Raw genomic sequence first — 11,286 nt, 5'->3', positions numbered from 1 at the left:
GTGTGGCAAGGTGCACGAGGGTAGTTGTCGTTCTTCTTCGGGGTGCCACAAGTATGGCAAGGAGGGCCACATAGCTAGGGATTGCAGGCAGTCGACTCTAGTAGTAGGGTTCCGACTCTGTTATCATTGTGATCAGGTGGGCCATATGAAGGCCCAGTGTCCTCTACTGGCTGCCAGGTCAGTGCAGGCCCCAGCGCCAGCCACTTTGAGACTTACTGACGGAGGTCAGGGTCGAGTAGAGCCTCCGAAGGCTCCAGGGTATGCTTATCAGCTTATGACCGAGGAGATCATATCTGAGCCAGAAGTATCAGTTGGTATGTTTTTCTGCTTTATCTTTTTTATGCTGTGATTATGAGTTGTTGTTTCTTGCATGAGATGTTTAGTGTTGTATGTATTAGAGGTGAGCGAGCATTTAGGGTTCATAGAGGGTTATCATCCAGTGTGGAATTCGTAAATTTAGGAACTCTCAGCAGGAACTCAGTTTCCTCGAAGTTCGGTGTATTAGTGGGTTCATTGAGCATGCGTGTTAGCTTCACCGCAGCGGATGGTAGTTAGTGCCCTAAGTGGGGGAGAATTGGAAATTCTCGGATAAGCCGCTGGTTGTAGAAGGTTGCCTGGAGCGGCTTGAACGTCGGTTATTGGGATGATGCGATGAGGCGGTTCAGTTATTGTAAGGGTTTGCATGTGTCAAGGAAATGCGGTAGGTTATGTGTGGGTCGCTGGGTATGCGACCAGCCTCTGAGTATGTACGCATTATATGGGATAACGATGAGCACTGCAAAGGTGTAATAAATAGCGGGGATTTGTTGCAGTGGTGATGATTGGCTGATACATAGGCATGTTTTCAGTCTCCTTGGAAGAGAAGATGGATAGTGGCTCCAGATTGGAGGTTTGGATAGAGGAAAGTGGGATAGCAGGTTAACAGACTCGAGAGAAGTCTGGACAGGTGATGAGAACTATGTAAGATATTGCAGTTGGAGGTCAAGGACCTAGAGATCATGATTAGCAGCTATGGGGTAGGTTACACTCAGATGTGGCGAACCGAAGGGTTCGAGGGTGACGCAAGGAAAGGGTCCTTGGTTCCAAGTATGGTGATATGTTGAGTTATGTATTTGGAGGTATTCCAATCTGGGGTATTCCATCATGAGGATGACCGGACCCTATGATTGATTGGACCTGATGTGTTTGGCATTCCAACCCGTGGGTTGATTGGCCCAAACATGTGTAGGGATCCGAGGGTATTCAATCCTGGGGATGAGCGGACCCGTCGTAGGCATACCTGGTATTCCAGCCCGAGACTGATTGGGCCAGGCGTGAGTGTTGGTATGGTAAGAGTATCAATGTTTGCTTGGTCGGATATGAGTTAAAAGTGATACCAAGTGTGGTCGACATCAGAGTAGGACTCGTGGTCCTATTTTCAGGTTGGGAATTCGGGTTCCCACAGTGGAGTAGTTCCTTTTCATAGCAATGGGAAGAGGTCCGGGGATGGTTAGATTGGACGGCCTGTCTGGGAGACACATCCAATTTAACTTTTCGGGTTCAGGGCTTTCCGGAAAGGTAAGTATCGAGTCTGCATGAGAAGAAGTAGATATCCATTCAAGGAGGAGTTCCAATGGGGCTAGTCTCCATTGATGGTCATCACTTGAGGAATGTGAATGTACTTCCAAAGTTATGGATAGCTAGAGTTGGCAATTGGCAATTTCGAGGGCGAAATCATATTTAAGTGGGGGAGAATTGTAACGCCCCGTTTTAAGAGTAGTTATTTATGGTTCCCCGAGATCAAAGAGTAAGGGAGATTCGCTCTTTTATGGGCAATGGGTTTTATTTTAGAAATTTTCGGGTCGGGGTCTGTTGCTAGAAGCGTAGGGCTTCTCGCCACCTTTTCGTGGATATAAAGTTTGTCGAAAACGGACTTAGAATAAAGGAGCTATGGCACTTTGAAGATATTGTCACTTATGGCACTTGATGGAAAAAGTAGACAAAGTAAGGCCATGCATGCATGGGACATGCGTGGGTACGCCCAGCGTAAGGCTAGGTTATGCCCAGTGTAATGGAGTTAATCAAACGCTGGGTCCCTCGACATACGCCCAACGTACTGGAATTACGCCCAACGTACGTCCAGTGTCCAGAAACCCTAATACTTCGGGTGTGGAGGCTATTTAAACAACCTTAAGAGCTTTGGAAGTGAATTTGGAGTATTTTGAGAAGGTGTTGCATCTAGTGAGTTAAGGAAGAAGGCCAACGTGTAGATCTGAAGTCTTCTGGTGCTTCGACAGCTCCTAAAGGTATAACGTTTCTTGCTTGACATCTATTTTGTGTAGCTCTAAGTATGGTGAAGTTGTGGACACCATTCTTGTCCTAAAAGCCCCAAAGTGATGCATGATGCGAGTTGGTTGAGATTAGATGTCCTTTCAGACCTTAGGAGAGGTCTTGAGTGAGAAAGATGAGGTCCCAATGGCTTTGGTTGTCTCTTGTGTGATATATGTAGGTCTTAATGGATTAAGACCTTGGGTTAAGAGCTTTATGCACGTACCAAGTAATAAATTTTGAGACTTTATGAATCCTAGGCATATTTGGTCGATGGATTTGAAGTTTGGGTTTAAGAGCTTAAGCCATTAAGAACTTAAGAGGAGTTTTAGATCAGCGCGCGTACGCCCCGCGTAAGCTGATGTACGCCCAGCATACTCCCTCTGTTGGGTTTTTGATTTTGGGCCTTAAGTGATTCGGTTGTTATTTGGCTAGTGGGGCTTGGGCCGCGACTGAACATTATGGATGGAATATTTTAGACCCAATAATTATTATGGACCTTGGATCTAGGCCCATTTGGTGAGGTGGGCCCAATTTAGTAAATTGGGCCAATATTAGGCTTTGCATGAGGATTTGACTTTGGGTCTTGGCCCAATAAGAGGATGATGGACTTAATGAGTGTTGTGGGCCCTTGTCCTAGAAAGTTGTGATGGTTTCTTATGTGATGTGTTTCATTTGATAGTTGGGATTTCCGGCGAGTCAGTAGTCAGAGAGTTGGAGGATTCCGGCAGTTGCAAGGTGAGTTTTCCTCACTGTACTCAAGGGTCTAAGACACCAAGGCCGGTCCTTTGAATTGTTGTTAGATCATGTTATATTATGTGATGATATGTTTGCTAGTATCTTGGTAGATGAGATAGTGATATGAGAATATGTTTTCTTAGCTTAGTATCCTTGAGAAATGGATAGTTGTATGATGGCTGGTTTATTGGATCAGCACCCTTGGTAGTTGGGTAGTGATTATTTATAGACAGGTAGTTGGTCATGCACTATGTACACTGGTAGGAGGTGCTCTGGGGTTATGTATGTTGAGTAGTAGTAGAGGGTTTTCCATCCGGGTAGGATGATAGGGCCCTAGTATGTTGGTTTTGTAGAGTGTTTTATGTATGCATGTTATGTGTGCATGTCTGCTAGTGTAGATCGGCATTCCAACCTGATGGTTGTGGGCCAGGAGTATTCTATCCAGGTAGGATGATTGAACTCATAGTAGTTTTGCATTCCAACCTGATGGTTGAGGGCTTGGGGTATTCCATTCCGAAGGATGATTGGACCCATAGTAGTAGTAGTAGTAGTAGTTACTATATGTATAGGAAGTGGGGCATTCCAACCCGATGGTTGTGGGCCAGGAGTATTCCATCTCAGTAGGCTGATTCTGATTGGACTCATAGTATGTTGGCATTCCAACCCGATGGTTGAGGTGCCTGGGGTATTCCATTCTGAAGGATGATTGGACCCATAGTAGTAGTAGTAGTAGTTACTGTATATATAGGAAGTGGGGCATTCCAACCCGCTGGTTGTGGGCCAGGAGTATTCCATCCCGGTAGGATGATTGGACTCATAGTAGCTAGTGTTGTACGTATATGTATTTGGGAATTCCAACCCGATGGTTGTGGGCCGAGAGTATTCCATCCTGGTAGGATGATTGGGATCGTGTTATGTAGGCATTCCAACCCAATAGTTGAGGGTCAGGGGTATTCGAACCGGAAGGTTGATTGGACCCAAAGTATGTTGTTCTTTGCTGTATGCGTATGATTATGTGTGTATGAGTACTTTGGGGGAAACTCACTAAGCTTTCGGGCTTGCAGTTGTGGTTTATTGTTTTAGGTGCTTTAGGAGATCGTGGCAAGGCGAAGGCATGATCGTACCGCTCCTCATGTTTATGCTTATTGTAATATGATTCTAGGGAAAATACTCTGATGTTTAAACTATTTTGAAAACAAGATGTATGATCGTAACGGTTTTTGAATGAAATAAAATGTTTTAAATTGGTTGAAATTTTGGTCGTTACACATCTGACATATAGTACTTTGCAACACTTTTCATTTTATCTTTTTTAGCACATGTGAATGTGACATGATACCTTTTTGTGACCAAAAAGTTAAACATTTCGGCGTAGCAAGGAATAGATTGACAAAGGGAAAAAACGATGGTGCTCTGGAAATTGGTCATGCAATGGGAGAGGAGTTTTCTATTGAAATGACACAGCTTAGGTGGTCGCCAACAAGGTTCTCGAACCCGCTCTTGTCGTGAACCTTCAAATCAAACTCTTAAAATAGTAAGATCCGCCGTATGAGTCTTGGCTTTGCATTTTTCTTTGTCATCAAGTCCTTGAGAGCCACATGATCTGAATACACAATGACTTTAGTACCAAGTAGATATTGCCTAAACTTCTCCAAATCGAACACTTTGGCCAATAGATACTTCTCCATGTTAGAGTAGTTGCTTTGAACATTGTCTAGTGTCCTTGATGCATATTAGTTCACATGAGAGGCTTTTCCATTCTTTTGACCCAAAACGGAGCCTATAGCATAGTTTCTTGCATCACACATGATCTCAAAGGGGAGATACCAATTCCGTGCTTGTATGATAGGGGCGGATATAAGCAACTCCTTCAGCTTGTCAAAAGCTTATGTGCACACCTCATTGAACTTAAAATCAACCTCATTTTGCAAGAGTTAGCACATTGGTCTTGTTTTCTTTGAAAATTCATTGATGAACCTTCGGTAGAAACCTGCATGACCTAAAAAATAACGAAGTTCCCGAACACAAGTCGGGTAAGGTACGCTTTAAATAACATCAATTTTTGCTTTTTCTACATTGATTCCTTTCTTTGACACAATGCGACCAAAAATAGAAGCTTGACTCACCATAAAATGACATTTTTCAAAATTCAAAACCAAATTTGATTTAATGCATCTTTTCAAAATCTTTGTGAGATTGGTTAAACACTCTTGAAAGGAGTTTTCATATATTGTGAAATCATCCATAAAAAATTCACTTATGTTTTCGACATATTCTAAGAAGATACTAACCATACAACGTTGGAAAGTAGCTTGGTCATTACACAGTTAAAATGGCATTCTCCGGTATGCAAAGGAAATGGGAAATGGTCTTTTCTCGTGCTTGCATTGAGCTTTCTCTATTCAATACATATGCTCCACCCGTTTTGCACACGGTTGGGGACTACAATACCTTTGTTGTTCTCGACCATCGTGATTCCCGTCTTCTTTGGTACCACTTGTACTGGGCTCACCCACTTACTTTCCGATATTGGACAGATCATCCTCACATATAGAAGCTTCACTATTTCTTTCTTGACAACTTCCATCATAGGTGTATTTCATCTTCTTTGTGCATCCCGAATTGCCTTGCATTCATCCTCCATCAAAATATTGTGTAAATAGGTGCAGGAGCTCAACCCCTTGATATCTGCAATCACCCAATCCATGGATTATTTATGTTCTTTCAACACCTTGAGGAGTTGCTCTTCCTTAACTTTGGCTAAGTGAATAGAAATGATAACTAAAAGAGTCTCGTTCTTTCCTAGATAAGCATACTTCAAGTGTTAAGGTAGGACTTTCAATTCCAAATCTAGTGGTTGAACATTGGAAGGTGGTAACTTAAATGATTTGCAGACAAATCAACTTGCTTGACATCAAATGTTGTGGATTGTTTCACTTCCAAATTGTTGACCAATGTCTCTACTTTCGGATCTAAAGAATAAAGCTTCCATTTCTCGGCTAGCTTCCCACAATCAAACTCTTTGCTTAGAATCATCTCCAACATGTCACCATTAGTCAACTCAAACAATTCTTGGGTTAGTGGTTCAACAACATCAAAAAAATATAAATATGAAACATCACAAGCATATCTCATAGCATCCTAAATGTTAAAACTTATTGTTTCACCATCAAATTCCTTTGTTAAGCTACCCATATACACGTCGATCTTTGTTTTAGCCATTTTAAAAAATGGTTTTCCAAGAAAGATTAGATCCAATTTGGAGGAAACTTTTTACAATAAATCAATCGCATAGAAATCCGACGAGAAGACCAATGGTTCACTTTCACGAAAATATCTTCTATGACACCTGCTTCATTTAAAGGACCAACATTTAGTGATTCATATACCGAATAGGGCATGACATTAATAGAAGAACCAAGATCAAGAATGACACTAATAAAAGTGGCATTCCTTATTTTTCAAAGAATCGTAAACATTCCGGGGTCATTGCAGTTACGTGGAAATTTTCTTTGTAAAACCACGAATGCATTTTTGTTCATTGAAATCTTTTCATTCCCCTTCATTTTTCTTTTGTTGGTGCAAATTTATTTCAAAAATTTTGCGTATCTAGAAATTTGTTTGATTGCATCAAGTAATGGAATGTTTATCTCCACCTTTCGAAGGGTGTCCAAGATCTCTTTTTCCTATGCATTCTTCTTTGATATTGCAAGTTGGGAGGGTTGTTATGGTTGAGTGGCAGTTGGAGTCAGTAAAGGGGTGGTATTTTTTGGAACTTCAGGTTGTCTATCATTATTGAAAATAGAATCTTAAGTAATAGTGAATTCTATTTCTTGCTCATCTACACTTGACTTCTTCATTGAGCTACTCTCTTCGGTTTGTTTACCACTTCTCAAGGTTACCACATTAACATTTGGATTCTTTTCGGTTTGAGAAGGTTATTTGTCACGAGATTCCAATTTTCTTAAGGATGTAACTATATCTCCCACTTGTTCTTCAAGGTTGGAAATATTAGTTCTTGTTTCTTTTTGGAATTGTTGGGTGCTAGTGGCAAGAGGCTTGACAATATCTTCGAGAGACATTCCGGAGCTACTTGGTTGGGACTGAGGAGGTTGTTGGTGATAATGTGAAGGGTGTGGTTTGAGTTGATAGTGGGGTTATGGATGTTGGTAATGGGGTTATTGTGGTAGGTAAGAAGGTCTAACCAATGCGTTATGAGGCAATGGTCGTGGGTTGTAGCTCATATTGGGATTTGGCTTCTAACTTGAATTGTAGGCATTTTGGTAACCGGATGGTTTGTTGTGGTGGTTTTGGAATTCTCCTGTGGCATTTACATGTTCCACATCTTCTTTGAGAGTAGGACACATATCTGTAGGATGTCTCATTGTTGCACATATTCCAAAAACTATCACTTGAGGAGTTTGTCCCATGACTAGCTTTTGGAAAACGAGTGTTAGATCTTAAAGTTAAGATTTGAGGCTTGTTGTCACCACCTCATTGACTTTTTGATGTGTGTCCTATTGTATTAGGTGTCTAAGCCCATAACTATGATAGGTATGTACTTAACCTAATAGTAGCATGGTCCTTTTGGGTTGCCTTCACCAGAACAATCTGATAGGGTGGATATTTGAGAAAGAGGCTATTTGTGATTTATTAATATATTATAACTATAATATATTAATGGAGAAATCATATTATTTAATTAGTATTGATCAAGAATTAATTTGGAATTAATTTAGTGATCAAAAGAGATTAATTAAATTAACGGGGACTAATTATATAAATTAGTGATACATATGGTTTATTAAATTAACGGGGACTAATTATGAGAGTCCATGAAGAGTTAGTCCATATGGGTTATTAGATCATAAGCCTAAGCGTATGGATTAGGGTTTACAAGTGACCCTTGGAATTCTACACCATATATATGTAACCCCTTGGCGAAAATTAGTACACACAAGTATTCTAGCAAGAGTATAGCCGAGTTAAGGTGCCTAGAAGCTCTCTCTAATTGTCCTCCAGTTATTAGCGGTGTTTGTGACTTATTAAAGGCATCATACTTGAGGTGTTAAGCTCTTCAAAGGCCAAATTCAGCAAGCTACAGCAACAAGTAATCTTCTAACTAGTTTTTATGATTTATATATCAAGTTGTATGCTAGATAGGCTTCATTCTTTGGAAAAATGAAATTCTCATGTATAACTTGAGAAAACTTAGATCCAAAGCATTAGGGTTGTATGTGCACCATAGGGATGTTATAGTGCTTAAAACCCTTCAGTGGTATCAGAGCCTAGGGTAGTTTTCTGTTATATTGATGCATGGTTTTTTTCAAAGCTGAAAAAGTCACATTTCTCGCCTCTGGCTAATGGACTCGACGAGTCCAATGATCTGACTCGACGAGTTCATTCACTAACTGACAACTCGACGAGTTCAGTTCATGCACTCGACGAGTAGGATCTTCTACTTGCAGATTTTTGAGCCTTTCGGCCATAATTGGATTAGGATCATTACCACAAACTATTTTGTATCATAAAATTCGTTTTCTGCTATGGTGATGATTATCCTCATCCAATTAAAAGACAATTATCAAATTTTAAGACAATAATTTGATTATTTGTATTATTTGATTTGAATTGCCTTACTATGTGAGTTAGATTAGCTCGACTTGGTAAATAATATATTATATGATAATTGACTAAGTTATATTTCATCTAAATGGTTCTTGAAGTGAGTTTCATAACTTGTCATCAAGTTATGAAATATGAAAAGTCTCATTCATAAACATTAAACTCATAAGTTATGGAAACCAAAAGTTTTGAAGTATTACCAACCTTGCCCTCAAGTTTTGGAATTTTTAAAGTCTCACTTATGAAACATTTAATTCTGAACCTTAGAATTTTAATAGTTTAAATTTCAACCCTTATACTATTCTAATTGTTGGGTCCATTAGGTGTTGTGTCGTGGGCTCGGTTCTTAGTCCAATTTTGTATTCGGATTGGGCCTGTCCATCCGTGATTTATTTATTAGGGTTTAGTATTTACAGATGCTTGCATGCATCTTTGTACGTAAGATTTTGGAGTCAATCATTGACAGCGAATACATTTATCGATTGTAACACTAAACAACCTCTACAGCGGAAGTTCTTAGTCGAGCTCTGCTGAGGCGTGAATCTATTGAATCATTCAGCATATTTTGATTCATTCCTGTGTTTGATATTTCTATTCGTATTATTGTGATTAACCTATTTAAAGATCTAAACGATCAAAGAGTTTTTTCAACTCATCAATTGGTATAAGAGCAGGAGACTGTGTAATTCATACACATCTCTTCTATGAAAGAAGTGATTAAGGTTTATTCCGCATTCATTGGTATTTATTGAGCCGTCACTCCATAATTGACGTATCTCATTAATTATTCATCTTGCCCTAATATTATGTATTACAAAGTCTGATCTTATAACAGGTTAAACGATCAAGCATGGACGATTCTCAATCCAATCCTATCAACATATCTAAAAGCATCGGATCAACCACCAAGATTCCAATCCTATACACTCAAGACTATGAAGTGTGGATGCACCACTTTGAAGATTACGTTATTGGATCCGAAGATAATGGGTATCTAATATGGGAAGCTATCACATCTGGCCCATTCGCTCACTCAAGCACTTCTAGAATTATTAAAACTCAAAAGGAGTATAATGATCTATTCAAAGACATGAAAGACGTCGCTCAGGACGAAAAGGAGAAGTTCCAATGCAACATTGAGGCATTGCGGCCAATTCGATTCTCTCTTCAATCTGACACGTTTCGATTGGTAAGTTCTTCTGGTACAGCAAAAGAAATCTGGGATCGGCTGCAAGAGCTATACTCCACAGATGAAGATCTAGAGCACTCAATTCAGACCCTACTTCTCTCTGAATTTGGAGAATTCAAGCAGATGCCAGAGGAGTTTGTTACACAAACATTTGATCGGTTCAATCATCTTCTCAGCAAGATGATCAAACATGACATTGAAAGAAAGCTCATCGAACAAAAGGTCACTTTCTTAAATGGCCTAAGACCCGAATGGAGGGCAGTTGTGTCAACGGTTAAAGCGCATGAGCAGTTCAAATCGTATTCCTTGGCAAAACTGGTGAGATTCTGAAATCCCAGGAAAAGATTGTGCTACAAGAGAAGAGCGTGGTTTCAAACATTGGGTCTTTGGCTCTTCTAGCTAAAGGTAAGAATGCAGCAGAAGAATAAGAAGATTTGAATCTAGAAGACTATGATTTGACATCTAAAGACTATGCAATGATGGTATCAAATCCCAATAGGTTCATCAAGAAGAGGTTCCCTACCAACAAGAACCGAAATTGGAAGGGAACCTACAGCTCTGAACAGGTGAAAAACGAGCCGAAGCTTGAAGAATCAAAGAAAGAAGCGAAGAGTGAAGCTGACTCTGGTGTCAGTTGCTTTTACTGTGGTGGAAAAAATCACTACGCAATGGATTGCGTGTTGAAGAAGATGGCAGCGAAAGATGAGGAGAAGGATGAAGAAGCAAGTCTACTGAAGAGACTGGATGAGATTAAGAGGAACAAAGTTGCTACTAATCCCTCTATGAATGCTCTTGTTGTGCAGGATTCGGTAGATGATGATGAGTTCGATGGCGTATGGGTGTGGTCAACCGACTCAGAAGATGATGAAGTGAGAAAGCCTTCTCATGGAAAGGCTTATGTGGCGAAGAGTAGTGATGTTGGTGGAAGATGTCTGATGGTGACAGATGTATCCCAAGTGAGAGGAAACAACACTGATGGAGGAAACGAAGTCGATAAGGAGCGAGAGGACGTGTGATTTACAGCGAAGCCTCTCAGTGTGCAGATCAGTGAGCTAGATGAACTGATCAAGAAGGTACAATCTATTTTTATTTCGTTTAAAATTCCATAAACATCATATGAAAAGGAATTAAATAACTTGAATTCAAGAATTTCAAATCTAGATAGTTGTTTAACTCAAACACGTGTCACGAATTCTAATCTAACTGACCAAATAAGCAGGGTGTCATCCAAGAGTGAGGAGCGAAGGATATGGATAGAGCAGAAGGAGTTGGAGCTAGTTAAGTCTAGGGATGAGAACATTTAGTTGCAAAGAGACAATCTTAAATTATTAAAACAGAGGAATGTTTTTTGTTTAATTGCAAAAAGACTTTATACTAACATTACTCAGCTGCATTTAAACTGTGAAATGGGCCAGAAGATACATCAC

The sequence above is a fragment of the Lactuca sativa genome, chromosome 9 (genome assembly GCF_002870075.4).
Source record: "Lactuca sativa cultivar Salinas chromosome 9, Lsat_Salinas_v11, whole genome shotgun sequence".
Lineage (NCBI taxonomy): Eukaryota > Viridiplantae > Streptophyta > Magnoliopsida > Asterales > Asteraceae > Lactuca > Lactuca sativa.
The sequence above is the reverse complement of the archived record's forward strand: the minus strand, read 5'-3'. Positions refer to the sequence as shown.